We start from the raw sequence: 17,784 nt of genomic DNA on the forward strand, positions 1-17,784 counted from the left end.
TCCTTCAGCGTATTTTGAATCAGGGGCATGGCTGGAGCGGTATCCTCTGTAATGGAATATAAACGTCGATAGTTCACATAAAAATACATTTCGCCGTTTTGCTTTCTAGCTAGTTCCACTGGTGAACAAGATGGAGATTGGTATGGTTCAATGATTCCCTGTTGCAACATATCTTGTACTTGTTCCTGTATAATCTTTTATTAATTCTGGTGGCAGATTTGTTTGTATTTGGCTCGTGTCTAAACGCAGTGGGGAATTGGGGGGCGGCCATTTATAAGATGAATTGTGAAACGTTCCATGTTCCTTACATAGAGACAGTTGAGTGGGTAATTATAAATAGTTTCCTGCTCACAAATCCAAGGAATACCCAGTATCATCGGGTCCCGCAATTCGTGGCTAACCAAAAACGTGGTAGGCATTACGTGGTCACCAAATCAGTGTAGGTCCTTGGTTTAGCAGAACAGATACCTTCGCGTATCCCAGGTCGAAGTAATTCCAAAAAGGAAGCAACTAAGGATTCTTTGAGTTCGTTACTCCTGAGGCGTGGATTAAGTAAAATCTTTTTTTTGCAAAAAGACACTGACTGGCTCTTTTTCTCCCTGTTTTTGTGAGTTCAAAAGTGATAGGAGTCTACCGCGATTGCTTGAATTGTCAAATCTTTGAATCATCAGATCGCAGAATCATTCCCACTCAGAAGCTAATCCTTTATAGGGTTTCCACCAACGTGCTGCATCTCCCTGGAGTGAGTGACTCCCAATGTGTGTTCATAGATGAGCTGGTGAGTTAAGGGCATGTGATACTTCGTCGTGTGGTCAATCGGGTACAGTTCCGACGGCTTTTTTCCAGAAAAATGAAAGTTTTTAAAAACTGAATTCGGAGATGCTATAAAATATCATAACGGACGTCCCCGGACTCTTTTTCAGGGATAATAACAAAACAATGTTACTGTGCTAATTACCAAATTTTATGCATGTGTATTAGTTTGTGGTTAGGGTGATTTTTAGTTCTCTGTCATTCCGATAATGTAGGTCTTTATCGTACCGATTCTGTCGGTAAGCACTCTAGAATAATTATGGTGCAATAAACTATCTTACCAGCCTATCTGGTAATGTAGATAGATAAATTTTGAAATTTTCGGCGTAAAGGGCGTACGAAACAGCATGAAACTTTGAAATTAATGTTAAATTTTTCGTCACTGGGAAATTATTTATGAAATAAACTTTTTTGATTGCCTGAAAACAAGGTTAGTTCCGGGAGATCAGTTACTATGTTTATTTGCAAGACCAAAGTTTTCGGCCAAAAATAAGTAACGCACAGGAGAATTGTAACACACATAACCCTCAAATATACACACGTTGTTAGCAATATCAAAATATTTTTTGGAAAAAAAAACACAATTAAAGTGTGCGGGGACGTCCGTTAGCATGGTCCCTATCATGTCCCAAATTTTTAAGACAAAATATTGATTATCAAAGAAAAAAAGCCGTCGGAACCTAAAACTGGTAAAATCGATAATTTTCTAAGTATCATATGCCCTTAATCGTATTCAGATAAAGTTCCATTTCTTCCAGGAGCAAAAGCGGATCCTAAAAATCCGCTCCACTAAACTGTGGAACTGCAGCAGTCACTGGATTATAATTATCCATCTGCATCCACGGGTAATTCGGCATTTAAAATCCTGGGTTATTGAACTGGTCCTGGATCAGTTGTGGGCGTGGTAGTGGGTTGTTTGGAATATTTAACGGTGGGTTCGGAGCTTGATTTATAGGGACTATTTCAAGCGGATTCTGTATTGTGTTACCAACTTGAATGTCCGCGCGTTGATTCTCAACCGGATTTCCAAGTGGGTGTGTCTGTTGATCTCTAAGTTAGTCTCCAGGTTGAACTGCTTGTAAATTTGCTTGTTGTTGTTGATGAACAACGAGCACCTCTTCATGTCGTGGTGAAGTTTGACGTTGAGACGCCATGTTGCGCGAGTTTCCTTGAGGTGTATGTGCCGTTGTGTGGATAGGTATATTGGGCCACTCTTGGAAGTGGAGATTGCTGCTATTGCTCGATTACGTAGAACCTTGGATTCTGGGGTTCTGGAAGTGATCACAGTTAGTGATTTGCCAGCTACTCGGTTTTGAGTAAGCGTTTTTACCAAAAAACAATTTCTTTTATAGAAATGTGCCCCACGTTGGACGCCAAAAATTATTAACGATGCCCTCGTATCACAGTGGCAAGGTACAATTATTGACAATTGAGCTCAGTTGCTGCTAGGATGAGCAATGGTCAATCTACGTTAAACAATTGGTGGCCCTTCGAGCATCCTGAAGAGCGAGTTCGCTCTCATCTTCTAGTATCCGCTGCTGCTTCTGTCTGGCCCTCTGTCGAGCATTTAGATGCTTTCTTGGCATCTACCAAAAATCAAGAGAGAGATCCGGAGTATAATATTGAGTAAGAACCCTGGGGCCCCTGAATACTGGATCAACCCACCACTAGATTGCAGGGTTATACTATAGGAAGTACGTGCGACCATCCGACTCCGGCCGCAACCTCGGCCAACAGTCTCAATGACGCCCAACTTCCAGTCCCTGGCCAGATTTATGTTCGCCAGCATTAATGCGCTTCCTCATGCTTGAAAATTAGCCCATGTATTACTGTGACAAGTTTTTCTCCTACAATTCTGAATTGCATGATTTCATATTTCAGCCACATACTATAAATGCCTAAATGCAGAACCTCTCAGATCGCGTTTTTCGAAAAATGGCCTGGTTCTTGTTTTATTGCAATTAATTGAAAATTGATGCATTTTTTGCGCCTGGGAAGTAGCAAACCGCCACCATGAGTGTACTCATGGCGAACATACTTCGTGGGCCCTCTGACTGGCTATGGAACAGCGGGTGGTCTAGAGTGTCATTTTTTCGACGATCGTAAACCTATGATCGAGCCGAGAATTTAGATTGAGTGCCTGTCATGCCTGACTCAACTTTCCTATTGTTAGAGATTACAGTCGGTTGGAAGAAATTATAAATTAGCAAATATAAAGGAATTTAATTTTAATACTGTGCATTCGGTTAATTACATAACGATAAGATTATTAAAAAAAGAAAGAAGAAAATCGGGTAATCCGTTCAATTTCAGGATACACCTTTTTATTCTCTTTTCCGATTGCACGACAAAAAATACTGAAATAAAAAGATGCTGCGCCCAAAATTGGAAGCTGTTGAATGGGAAAAGTATGGAATCTATATTTATTTTATTTCCATTTTCTTGTTCATTTCATTTATTCATTAATTAATTAATTCCTTCATTTACTCATTCATTTATTCATTCATTTATTTCATTAGTTTAATTTCATGGTGGCAAGTTTAAATTAAAAAATCTGCAATCGTAGAGAATCATAATTTTCCTATCTTTTTTCTTGAATCTTTATTTGTTTCAAATACAACTGTTTGCGTCACAATAAATGTGTTGTTTTAGTCAGAATTGATTAACTATTTTGCTTCAAGATTCACACCATTTGGTTCAATTTCATTGCTTTTCATTCGAAAAATTAAAATATTATATAATATATATATTAATATATTATATTAAGTTGGGGACCTAGTCGTAGAATTATAAAATTAAATGGCATACTGTGTACTGTTTATACTATGTTAAAATTTAATAAAAATTATAAATATATTTCCAATCAATATATAAGATGGAGTGTTTGCGAAATAAATCCATTCTAATAAATTTTTATTTCACCTCCCCACTCTCCCGGCGCCCCAAATATATTGTAAATCGATTGTATATCTTTGCGAAACCCTCCTAATTCATGCGAAATCTTTCGGGAATTATTCAAATCTTTGTACAGTGTTTGAGATGTATCAGAAATCTTTACAGAACTTTTGAAATATTTGTGAATTATTTATGAAATGATTGAAGGTCAAATCATTGGAAGTTAAGTTAAATGTTTGTTAATATCCATTTTATACTTGCCTTTTTTGGTTCATTATTATTCAAGATTGACTATAAATTGTTATTTATATATTTATAACTTATGTAAAATTTAGCATGGTATAAACTGTACACATTGTGCCATATAATATTATAATTGTATGGCTGGACGCCCACCTCGAAACAGTAGGCTCCCTCGCTTCTGTGATTAATATTTTAATTTTCCGAATGAAAAACAGTGAAATTGAACGACAGAATATGAATTTCAAAGCAAAATAGTTCATCAATTCTGGCCAAAATAACACATTTATTGTAACGCAAGCAGTTGAATTTGAAACAAATAAAGATTTAACAACAAAGATAGAAAAGATATGATTGTCTATGATTGACCAATTCTTGGCGTTCTTCTGTCTTACGATAAAGACCACAGCAAGTCACCAGTCAATAATGATCACCTCTTACAATTACTAAAATTATGAAAAACATCAACAATTTTTCTTAACAATTAATAATCAATTTTAAATGATAATGTAAAATTATATATATATGTGTGTTGATTAATTAATTAATAATAATATTTTTAATGTTATGTAATCTTATGAAACATTATCAAAACTCTCCACAGAAATTGAACGGATTAACCGATATTCTTCTATCTTTTTTTAATCGTGTCGTCGTTATGTAATGAAACGTCATGCAGAATATTAAAATTAAATTTCTTAACATTTTAATTATTTTTAATTTATCTCAAGCAGCTGTAATCTCTAACAATAGGAAATTTGAGTGAGGCATGACAGGCACTCAATTTAAATCCTTGGCTCGATCCTAGGTTTACGATGTTTAAACTATTTAAATTTTAAAGTATCGTCGCTAAAAAAAACACTCCAATAACACTCTAATGTTAATTGTAAGAGGTGATCATTATTGACGGATGATTTAGTGTGGTCTTTATGGAAAGACAGAAGCAAATGCAAAGAAGTTAGAAATATGGCCCGTAAAAATAACGGATATACATGTATTCTCTCTTCTCTGATTACACGACAAAAATCCTGAAAAAGACCATGCGCCCAGAATTGGAAATTATTAAATGGGAATAGTATGGAATTTTCCATGAGTTTTAAATTCCCAAAAATTTAGAAAAGAATCGTATTTTATGTTAAAATTCTTTCTTGAAAAAAAGATCTTACTCCATCTTCACTCCATTGGGAATCGAACCACAAAACTTCTGATTTCCGGTCAGGTTCTTTTCCAATGTGTTAATGGTACAAGTAATTATTAAACATTTTTAAATTTCTCTGCTATATCATCAGAGATTGTAACTTACCGACAGTAGATCAACTCTCCAAACCATGAAGGCAGAAAATCTACACATCTTCGTGTAGATTTTCTGCCTTCATGTTTTGAAGGGTTGATCTACTGTCGTATTTTATGATTGAAATGTAATTGTTTGTCATTTTTTGGAGGAGAAAATTGTTCTAAAAACATTATGTAATTATTTAAACAATTATTTGTTGTTTATTTTCAAAAATTTTAAAAAGTGAGGCAGATATGTCCACTTGTTGATATGTCCACTTGTTGACGTTGTTTTCTTGATGTAAACCATCCATACTCAATTTGAGATGAATTTTAAAAAAAATCATTGAATATTATGTTTGACTCAGAAAATACGATTTAAAAAGTATTTTTCAAAAAATAATTATTTTAACAAGTTATATTTGCTTAAACAATTAAAAGGTGGGTCATCTATTCATTATATACACTATACAGTCATGTAATACACTATTTAGTTATTGTAAACAAACTGATTGAGCAAATTAGGATGGTTTAAACGAATAGAAATTTATTAAACATTAAAAGAAATGTATCAAAATTATGTAATTATCAAACAAAACGTAGCATAGGATACCAATTTAGAAAAAGTGGACATCTCTAGCTTAATACTCAGAAATTTGAAAAAAAAACAATAAATAATTGCTTAAATGCTGATATAATGTTTTTAGAAAAATGTGCTACTCCAAAGAATGACTAACCATTACATTTCAATCAGAGAATACGATGGTTTGTTCCATTTTTTGTGATTAAATTATTGTTTAAATAATTTACATTTCTGTAAACGATTGAAAATTGTTTAAAAAGTACTGGGAAATATTGAAATTGTCCTCTAGTAATTATTTGTATAAGACGACGGATATTTGCTAAAAATTAACAATATTGAACGTAAATATGTAGTTTTTTTATTTTTGGCTCATATTTGGGGCGCTGGGGGGGGGGGCACAATTTATTAGTATGCATTTATTTCGCAAACACTCCATCTTGTAAATCGATTGGAAATATATTTATAATTTTTATTAAATTTTAACATAGTATAAACAGTACACATTGTGCCATTTAATTTTATAATTCTATGGCTAGGTCCCCAACTCGAAAAAGAAGGCTCCTCCACTTTCTGTTCATAATATTTTGATTTTTCGAATGAAAAGCAATGAAATCGAACCAACTGGTGTAAATCTTGAAGCAAAACAGTTCATCAATTCTGACCAAAACAACACATTTATTGTGACGCAAGCAGTTGTATTTGAAACAAATAAAGATTCAAGAAAAAAGATAGGAAAATTACGATTTACTATGATTGCAGATTTTTCAATTTAAACTTGCGACCATGAAATTAAACTAATGAAATGAATGAATCAATAAATGAATGAATTAATTAATTAATGAATAAATGAAATGAATAAGAAAATGGAAATAAAATAAATGTAGATTTCATACTTTTCCCATTCAACAGCTTCCAATTTTGAGCGTAGCATCTTTTTATTTCAGTATTTTTTGTCGTACAATCGGAGAAGAGAGAAAAAAGGTGTATCCAAAACTTGAACGGATTAACCGATTTTCTTCTTTCTTTTTTTAATCATCTTATCGTTATGAAATTAACCGAATGCACAGTATAAAAATTAAATTCCTTAATATTTGCTAATTTATAATTTCTTTCAACCAACTGTAATCTCTAACAATAGGAAAATTGAGTGAAGCATGACAGGCACTCAATCTAAATTCTCGGCTCGATCCTAGGTTTACGATCGTCGAAAAAATGACACTCTAGACCCCCCGCTGTTCCATAGACAGCCAGAGTGCCCACGAACTATGTTCGCCATGAGTAAACTCATGCTGGCGGTTTGCTACTTTGCTACAGGCGCAAAAAATGCATCAATTTTCAATTAATTGCAATAAAACAAGAACCAGGCCATTGTTCGAAAAACGCGATCTGAGAGGTTCTGCATTTAGGCATTTATAGTCTGTGGCTGAAATATGAAATCATACAATTCAGAATTGTAGGAGAAAAACTTGTCAGAGTAATACATGAGCTAATTTTCAAGCCTGCGGAAGCGCCTTAAGTGAGCTCCCCCAGGGCCTCGCTTAAAAATGTTCCAACTCACAAGATACAGGGGTGAGACCGAATATTAACGCTAACAGCCAACTTTTACCTCGGAAAAGGTAGCCAACTGTCCACGTCGGAGTTTGGTGATACCCCCCCCCCCCCACCGACTTAGGAGATAGAACAATAAGAGTACGTGATTAAGTTCCTCCGAATTACGTTGGCCGTCTGAACATACTGCGTCGGCCTCACTAGGCGCGCATGCACTAACAGTAGTAGTTGGCCGAGAGTATTCAGCCCCACCACTACTGGCGAGGTTTGATGAATACGGCCACAAAGTAGGGTCGCGAACCTTATTTATTAATTAATATTCATCCAAACGCTACATGTTGCTAGATTATAAATATGTGCGTTTATAGTCGTTTGGGTTTTTGAAGAAAAGGAAAATAATATTATTGCTCGCGGGCGCCAGAATGTTCTCGAAAACCAAATAAATTCAAGTCGTTAAAAAGACCAATTTTAACAATTGAAAATCGCGATAATTCATTTCTCCCTCAAGCGATCATTTTGTGAAAACCATCCCTCGACGTTAAAAAAATACCCCTTACTTAAAAGTGCTGATAAAAAGCACTAAATATGTTTTTGAATAATTTTGCCGTAAATCATGCAAGATTAGTGCATTATTATTTGTTAGGGTACTTTTTTATGTTAGGGGTTGTTTTTGCAAAACTGCGCCGTGGATCATGCTAGAGACATACATTATTCTACAATTCTGATGTACTCAGTTTTATGATTAGTGCATATTTCGTGCACTTTATAACCACTTTAAAATAAGGGGTAGTTTTTTAATGTCGAAGGATGGTTTTGGAAAGTTGAGTTTAGGCGCGTTGGAGAGCCTAAAATGATCCTTCAATTCAGGTTTACTCGATTTTCAGATTAGTGTATATTTATTTTCTAGGGTAGTTTTTTTATGGTAGGGGTTGTTTCAAAGAAATTGCGTCATTGGTCATCTGAGAGACTTCAATGAGCCCTCAATTCCTGTGAAAGAATTTGATATTACGAATATTTCTACCATGGTACTGGTAGCTTCACGTAAAGCTGGCAGTACCATGCATTTTTTTTTTAAATGCAGATCTCAAAATTTGGCTTTTGGTTATTAAATGAGCCTAAAATGAACCCTTAATTATAGCATAGGTCTGAAGTTCTTTGGTCAAAGTGGTACTTCCAAATTTACTTACCTCAAATCCGTATACATGCTGTACGTCTTATGAATAATAGCGACAATCGTCATTTTGAGACACTTTTGAATTTGACTGGTACGGCTTCAGCTAGAATCTGTTTGCATTTTGTAATAAGGGTACTTGTACAAACATAAGTGACCATAGGTGCTTGAAACAAGGTGGGCAAAGTTTATCACAGCCGGAATATGAAAAAATCATGATGAAGCATAAACCATGGAGTGTAAGTGTGCACAATGCTTGCGTCTCTTTTCTAGTGAAAATTCTTTTGATTGGCGTAAAAAAGGAAGTTGTATTCGTCCGTAAAAATGATTCGTGATTTATTACGAAAATGTGATGGTTAATCACGTTTAGTTAACCTAATTAAAGATGAAAATCGCAAATTTGGTTTTGGTTGCTGCAGGGCAGGGCTCATTACTTTTAGCAAATGCGGACTGCCACGACTGTAAGACTGACCCCAAGTTTTCTGTCATTTTTTTCTTCGTTTTCCAGGAATCGTGAAAATGGTTACGTTTATCTCAAATTACGCCTCACCGTCGTTTACAACGAGAGTCTGAACTTTTGTACTAAAATTTACAATACATTTTATTTTCTCTTGGAAAACTGAACAATTTCTTCATTTTTTAATGGCTTCAATTGTAGAATTCTGAACTTTCATGGTAAGCGCCAAATTCTTAATTTTTCCCTATTATAAGTTTAAAATTTGCATTTAAAATTGAATTGCTTTATGTTCGTTAAGTGTAATGAACATTCTAAAAATTGTTAATGTATCAACATTTGAATGGTGCGGCTTCAACATCCATGTCTTTAGGACGTCTTTAGGTCATCTTTAGAACATTGGACGTCTTAAAGACATTGATTAGCCCGATATAGGACGTCCTAGGAACGTCCAAGGACGTTCTTGGGATTTTCATAGATTTATGCACACTGGGAAGAGTTCTGTCGTTTTTTCTTCGTTTTCCTGTAATCGTGCAAAGGGTTATGTTTACGGCAAATTACGCCTCCCCGTCGTTCACACTGGGGGGTCTGAACCTTTGTACTAGAATTTACACTACATTTTATTTTCTCTTGCAAAATTGAATAATTTCTTCATTTTTCCATGGTTGCAATTGTAGAATTCTAAACTGTCGTGGTAAGTGCTAAAAACTCAATTTTTCCCTATTATAAGTTTAAACTTTGCAAGTAAAATTGAAATGGTTCAATTTCGAAAAATTTAATAGAAAATTTTAAAATTGTTAATTTCTAAACTATTAAATGTATTGAAAGTAACAAAATTGTATGGGTTTAAGTTCAAAAAAGTGCTTTTTATTTCGAACGTTGCTTTAAAAGAATTAAATTTTGAAAAAATTAAATTGAGAATTTTTTTATTTTGAATGGTGAGAATAAAGTTTAATTTATTTTTTTATCACAAAAAAAATTTTTTGTTTTCTGAAATTAATTTATTTTCAATCAAAACTACAAATGATAAAACATCTCATTTCTATTATTAATTAAAGATAAGTAAATATTTTTCAAATTAATTTTTTTTAAAATACTATCGACCCTGATGCCAATTAAAAAATCTTCCTTACTGTTATAGTATTTAGTATTTTTTAAAATAGACTGACGTACAACATGCTCTGAGCGCCCGCTCGTCGCACAGTGAGCGCACAAGGCGTCTCTGGATAAATCATCCTACAGGCCACAATTTCAATCCATTCTTTATGTTTTTCCATCAAAGCTAATAAATTTCTCCATAGAACGGTAGAGGCTGATTTTTGAAGAAATATTTCAAAATTTTTTATATAAGAAAAAACGTTGAAATTTTTTTTTAAAGAGCACCGTTTTGTAAAAAAAGTTTATTTAGCGCTCTAATATTTAGAATAAGTGACACAACTCTATAATACTAACCTCTAGCAGCATCAGTTGATTATAAAATATTTTCATCTTATCATAAACAATTAAAAAAATAAATATGATTTGAGCTTCGCTCCTTTTTGTTGCTTGAAACGAATATGTTTTGCAGGAGTGTATAACATGCAGTACAATTAGAAACTGAACAAAAACAAATAATACCTATAGTCATTGTTTACACTAATGTTGTAAAAAATTCACACTTTGGCTATTATTTAACAGGTATAATGTTTTTAAATGCAAATGTGACTGCAAATAACTTGTCAGTAGTATTTTGCAGTGTCAATTTGATATTTCACAACAATTTTCCTATTTTCCTATGTCCTATGTGAGGCCAATTAACGTCTCTGAGACGTCCAATTTCTTAAAGATGACCTAAAAACGTCTTAAAGACATGGACGATCTCGGGACATCTTTTGTACTGTCATTATGCGTTTTAAGAGCATCCCTAAAATGACCAAAAGACATGTTGTAAAAGACGTCTTAGGGATGTTCAAAACACGTCTCAAGGACATCCTTAATTTTGTTGACTACTGGGTAACTGGTTCATGATATTCCTGTTAGTTCTCTAATCTTTATTTGTTTCGTGAAATCCTAATTTATTTCCAGCGATTTTAACTTGTCTTAATATTCGTTTTATTTGCATAACCCTGCATACCAATATTTTTTATGCTACATGCTTTCTGAAGCTCTCGATTGTATGTTTGTGTAATTAATTATGAATTAAATAAATTATAACCTAGTGGGCAAAAAAATTAAAGATATCCTGGAGACGTCTTTTATAACATGTCTGTTGGTCATCCTAGGGATGCTCTTAAAACTTCTAATGTCAGTACGAAAGATGTCCCGAGAACGTCCATGTCTCTTAGAAGTCTTTAGGTCATCTTTCGGACATTGGTCGTCTTAGACATGTTGATAAGCCTGACATGGGACGTCCTAGGCACGTCCCAAGGACGTTATTGGGATTTTTATAGTTTTGTGCCAACTGGGAATTGAACAATAAAATTGTATAATAGAATTATTTTTTATTTTATTTGTTTTTTTATATAGTATTTTAGAAAAATGTATGTATCTTACTATGTATGCATACTACGTCCCGAATTTTTTAATTGAGCAGACAATTTTAAAATTGAAAAAATGAATTCTTGAATGGTGATGTTTGCAATGTTTTACATGTTGCTATTCTGAGTTGAAGTCAATGAAAAAAATGGTTTCCTTGTGTATTCTCATGCTAAAAAAAGTCTACGGACGCTCAAAGGAAACTTCAAACCATACTCGATTTTTCGCTCAAATTCGTTTGGCAAAAAAGTCTGCTATTATATTTTTTGTTCGGAATTCATCTTCTTTAGTCAAAAAATCTAGTATTTGGTTAAAAACGTTATTATTTTGTTAAAATGCAACTATTTTGTTAAAAAGGCATCTTTTCGGTTAGAAATTTAGAAGCTTATTTAAAAGTTGAACTACTTTGTAAAAAAAAATCATTCTTTTAGTTTTAGATTGGCGTACCTATTCGAAAATTTAACTATTCTATTTTTAGAAAATTAACCTTCTCAGGATAAAAAATCATTTTTAGGTTGAACTCTTTTGTTAAAAATGTCACTATTTTGTTGAAAATTTGTTTTTTATTAAAAATTATTTATTTTTTTAAGTAACAAGGTAAACATTTCATAAAAATAGATATTTTCTAGGCGAAAATGAATTTTCTGTTTAAAAATTCATCGCTCTTCATTAAAAATGCAACTGTTTTGGTCTAAATTAATCTAATTTGGTCGACGATTCAGTAATTTGGTAAAAAATTTAAGTATTTGGTTGAAAATTAAGTTTTTTATTTCAAATTAAACCGTTTTTATAATCATTGAACTCTTTTAATGAAAATTGAGCTTTTTGGTAGAAAATTTACTTTTTTCTTAAAAAATCATATTTTTGGATCCGTGACAACTTAATTACCCTAATTTAAAGAAGCATCCGCTGAGGTTTGTATAAGCGCGGGTCTCGGTAGTTGCCAGGCTGCATCTTACGTAGTAAATAATGCTTCATGTCGTTACTTTTTCTCTTGAATTGACACCTTATACGAGGCATTTTCTTATTTTTCTTCTTCTCCTTTCTCGTCTGAGAATACTGCCGAGCAGGTTGATCCAATATCACTAGTTGCAAGTCACGCTTCAAGCCGATCTATGAAAAGACTCTTAATCTTTTAGAGTTTCGTGGAGGAAAGGTTATGAGCTATATGGCGAGGTAGTTGGCTTGATAACTCGTTCAGTCAGCATCTCTAGGATTTGCTCCTCCAGAAACTTCACCTTAGTTGCCGAAAAATGGTGCTGGGTTTCCGCGGTTCCTTTTTATTTCCTGTATTCCTGTTGGGCTCCGCCACCATTTTCCAGTTTTCCAACGACTGGCTGGTCAATACCCGACAATCCCGGTGGTAGTGGTAACATGGGCAGTAATGGAAGCCCGGCAAACGATCAAACCCCTTAGCAGGTAGCGCTTTAGCTGCTATGTCCATTGATTTTTGTGTGTCGTCGCTGGTTTTTCGTCCCGAATTCATTTCAGCTTCGTCTGCTTCTGTTTGGGTGGCGCTATTCATCATTTCTGTGAAGGTTATGGTCGAAGCTGCGCGAGTGACACGCTTGATATAGGGGCACAGTTTCTCAATTACTACGCTAACCAATTCGACCTCCGTATTATTTGGCATAGGGCGTTTGGCCAGTAAATATTTCTTCTGCAGAAATATTGCAGTGGCTTCTTTGTCTGCTTGTTTCATTGAGTAGAGCGAGATGCGGAGATTATTTTATGCTACTTGACTGGCTTTTATATGTTGAAAGCTCTTCGCAAATGCCTCTCGTGAGAAGTTAAAGGATTTCAGGTGCGTCTATCATTTTAAAGTATCCCTCGACAGTAGTCTACTGGCAATCCTAGTCCAATGATTGGCTTTGGTGCCTGTTTTTTGGAAGTATGTCCTACATTCTTATAGGAAGGCTTTTAGATCCTCGTGACTTAGTTCAGAAATTTCCAGTAGGGGGGGGGGGGTTACTAGTGTTTTAAGGGCGCGAATGATTTGGCTCATATCATGTATTGTAATGGTCGCCCTTAAGCAAACGTCGGAAATAACGTAGAATTGGTTACAAGGATGGTCTGTTCGGCAAAAGTAAGAAATCTTCTCGCCTGTTTTGGTACTAAGTTTTATGATAGGAAGGTAGTTATAGGGTGAGATTGGAAGAGGATTGTTGTAGTGATTTTATTTGTGTCTACCAGTAGGCTGGATGGTGAACCCGTTGAAATGGTATTTCCATCGTACATGTTTGTCGTAGTGTTTGAAGAGGACATTGCGGATTTTCTATGTCATTTCCGGAAGTGAGGATTAGATGGTTGCGTTTGGATATATTTCTTTCCTATAGTTGTTTCTTTTTAGGAGTCTGTTTGATACGTTTCTTCCTTATAGGTGGTGTATTTGGTGGTAGCAGCAAGGAGAATAATTTTCGAGTTACTGAGCTTCTATCTATTAAGACACAGTGTGAGAATTGTCTTGGGAGAGAAGGACGGGAATAGGCTAAGGTAACTCGCGAGGGGGCTTGAATGAGAGGGGTGTTACCGGTTAAGGTTGAAGGAGGAACTAATGTGGTTATGTCTTAAGATAGCCAGAGATAGTGAGAGGAATGAGGTAAGAATTTAACAGTTCTCCCTGCAGGTGTTCGACAAACATCGGTGAAATACCTAGATACCCATGAGACATAAAATCCCTTCCAGACTTAGCCTTTAAATCGCATTTTTGTAGAAGCTATGGAGGGGGAGAGTAAAAAAGTGAGTTTACTCAAAAATGGTTAGGCCGATTTCAGTTTCAAAAATATATGTTTCGTACTCTATGAGGACAATTCTGAAGGCGACAAACAGTCCTCCTGGTTAAGCGTGCCACAACATTTGGCAGAATATATTTTTTCATCAACATCATTTCAATCTGTTAACTAAAAATTTATTTTTTCAATTTCACAAAGCAGATAATTTTGCAAAATAAGGTTTTCATATTTTTAATCATTTTTTGGCATTTCAGCAAATCGAATGGAAGAATTCTCTGGAGAGAATAAAGATTTCCTAATAAAAAACCAGCAATTATAATGACACACTTTATCAGAAGGATGACAACTCGAATAAACAGTCCTAGGATGTTTAAAAAAAACTAGATTTGGGAATGTCTCTCTTTAAAGTAACCTAAGAAAATATTATATTAGCCGTTCTTAAGTGAATCCACTTTTTATATTTACCTAATCAGGAATGGATCGTCGATCCGACGTCGTCACCGTCATACCATCGTCGAGTTGAACTCATCGTCGAATTTAAAGTCGCTTTCGAACAAAATTATTATGCTCTAAAAATACTTTATTTATTGTAATTTAAGTGAATCCTGCTCAATATTTTCCGAATTTGCAAGATATGAAAATCGATGTCGAAATGACATCGAAGCGACGTCATTTCGACTTATAAAATATGTCAGAGTCAAAAAGATGTGGAAAATCATTTTTACATATAGAATAATGATTATCAATATTTGAATAATTTTAAGTTTGAAGGATGAATTCCATGTTAAAAGAACGTGATGACAGCATTTTAGAATTCATTCTTGAATGATGGTGATAGTTTTATCATCTAAAATAAATGAATATTCATAATTAGTGAACATGAATATAAATTTCCTCGAATTACTGGAATATTGGCAAGTTCATAATTTCAAAATTCAAAGTGCCCGCCCAACTGAACTACGCGTTCCTTCTGCGCACTGCGTATAAAACTGACACTCTATACCGCAGAAACGTCCGTGAACTTCCGTTTCGCCGCGTGTATTGTCTGCTGCTAGTTTACTTTACATTTTTAAGAAGAAGAAGAAGAAGAAGTGGTGATATGATGCCTGGTGACCCTGAAAATAAATCATCTAGTGTCGAGGAGTCTGGCAAAGAAAGCCTGAACGAGGATCCTCCATCAAGAAGACCGGTATAAATCAATACCATTTAAAATGACGATGCTTACACGTTCAAGCATGGTTATTGCATACACTGTAAAATATATTTCTTGTAATTTTACCACTTTCAGAGAGGGACGTAATATTTACTATTATCAAAGAAACGTTTTTACGGAAAAAATGAAAAACTACCTTCAGTTTGTAATTTCACTTTTAGGCTATGGCGCCGGTGTTGAGACTGGCGGTAAGTGAAAAACAAAACTTTCAGAGCCTGCTCCGATTTTGTTCGTTCAGGTCTGAGTGACAACCGTAGACCCTGCGCATCCCGCGTAGTTCTAAGTATACCCATCTCCGGCGTAGCGTCAATTTTTGAAATGGCTATAGACGGGAGAGCTATTGTAGGGTCTCATTTTAATTACAAACTATGTTAAACTCTTGGCATTCGTCCACTTTATTCAATTTATCCCTTAAATAATAACCTTGTATGGCTTACAGAGAAAAAATTGTTTAAACCATTTAACTTTATTAAAAAGATACTTGAAAACCCTTCACTTATGGATTAAAAATTATGCATTCTGAAAAACTTCCAAAAATTACCTTCTTTAGCATAAATTTTATTTGAAAAAACATCTATTTTTCATTTTTTAGGCATTTTCCAGGCACTATATCGTCTTTCGACCTTAATTACAAATACTCTTTAAAGTAAGTTTTTGGCTCGTCTACAACGTTTTAAAATTGGTGTTTGCATCCTTTCGGAAATCCAGCCTTCAAATATTCAGATTATGGAAAAACTCTTTCAAAAGGTCTGCCCAGTCTGTTTTTCATGTATGGAATTTCCATACATGTTAGTTAATGCGGAACCTGTTTAATAAATCGGTTGAATGTTCTACGTTCCAGGTCGACTGAACTCTTCAAGATGATGTATTTTCATGTTTTCAGAATCTGCTGTGTCCATTTACTTAAAAACGAACAATGTATATGCACAGAAGTTATTTCTTACCTAAAGATTTCTATTATTACTGCAACAAAAACACAAAAACATAGCAGGATCAACTTTTCAATTGGTGAAATTTGGATTCCACATTAAAATTCCCATTAGAAGGTCACGGAGGAATTGCAATCGTTTTTTTAACGGTACAAAGTTTAAAAAATATATAAGACGTATAATGTCTACACTTCAAACGCATCATCCATAAATAGCAGTCAACAAGCATTATAGGTCTTATATATATTTTTAAACTATTGACCGTTGCCAAAAAAACTATTGCGATTACTCCGTGACCTTCCAATGGGAATTTTAACGGAGAATCCTAATTTCACCAATTTCAAAGTTGATCTTGCTGCTTTTTTTAGTTTTTTTTGCATGATACGAAATGCATACTATGAGGATACTCTGTAGAGTATTATTTTCGTACACTCGGTCTGCTACAGTGGTATCTGCCGACTGGCGTTTGATGAGGGTTCATTGGCACACGGCGAAAATGCAGAGACAGCAAACTCTGAGCTTTACTGCTATTATTCTTAAGTTTTTTATTGTTAAACCAAATATAAACATTTTATTAAAAAACGGCTCTGTGTGCTTCGAGATATAATTCTGCAAATCACTCTGGCAAAAAATTGAAAAAAATAGTCCACTGTGTGGCCTTAAAATTCAGAGCCGATCACTTATTCTGATAAAGGGCCTTAAATACATCAACTCACATGACATGACAAATCAAGGAGAGCCATTTTTTCGATAAAATGTTTATATTTGGTTTAGTTATCAAAAGAGAGAACAATAGCAGTGACACTCAATGAGAGCTGTACATACATGTCCGTAGCGAGCCTGCTCACCCTCGTCAAAATTAAGTCAGCAGACTCCCCGCAGGGTGAAGAATGACTGAGATTATAAAATCATTTATTAATTCAATTTTAATTAACAGAATTAAGTAATTTATATCATTAGAATAAGTTTAAAAAAAGATCCATGAAAATCGGTTAATATTTGCAGTAATAACATGGTTTTTTTGTAAAAAAAATGAGTAAAAATGAGTTTTTAATTTTCAGGCCGCATGGTTAAATATTTTTAAATCATTTTTTGCATACGTCATTTAAATTTTCATATCTTGAAGCACGCAGAGCCGATTTTTGAATAAAATCATTACATTTTATGTTATACGAGCCGAAAATGAAAATACAGCTAACACTGCGTGTTACTACTACTGTTCCTCCCGTTTTGATATATAAACAAAATATAAACATTTAATCGAAAAAATGACTCTGCTTGCTTCAAGATATGGTTATTTAGACGAGGCATGCAAAAAGTTATAAAAACAGATTCAAACGTTTAGGCTCAACATTCAGACGCGATTGTCATTCTGATTTCCGTAATAAATAACAAAATAATACTTTCATTATTATGAGAT

The 17,784-nt window shown here is 34.2% G+C and overlaps 2 protein-coding genes and 1 long non-coding RNA gene across 4 annotated transcripts in view; 2 read left to right on the forward strand and 1 right to left on the reverse strand.

Annotated features, from left to right (window-relative positions):
- The window catches only part of LOC117178129, a 53,140-nt gene extending 38,135 nt beyond the window's left edge, over positions 1 to 15,005 (forward strand). The window contains exons 2-3 of the long non-coding RNA XR_004467803.1: positions 9,031 to 9,197; positions 14,477 to 15,005. This is a non-coding gene — a long non-coding RNA (uncharacterized LOC117178129). The remainder of the gene's footprint in view (positions 1 to 9,030; positions 9,198 to 14,476) is intronic.
- The window catches only part of LOC117178127, a 406,121-nt gene that overhangs the window by 148,222 nt on the left and 240,115 nt on the right, over positions 1 to 17,784 (reverse strand). The gene's annotated exons all lie outside the window — the stretch shown is intronic.
- The window catches only part of LOC117178128, a 311,787-nt gene that overhangs the window by 85,692 nt on the left and 208,311 nt on the right, over positions 1 to 17,784 (forward strand). The gene's annotated exons all lie outside the window — the stretch shown is intronic.

This window comes from Belonocnema kinseyi, chromosome 8 (assembly GCF_010883055.1).
Source record: "Belonocnema kinseyi isolate 2016_QV_RU_SX_M_011 chromosome 8, B_treatae_v1, whole genome shotgun sequence".
Lineage (NCBI taxonomy): Eukaryota > Metazoa > Arthropoda > Insecta > Hymenoptera > Cynipidae > Belonocnema > Belonocnema kinseyi.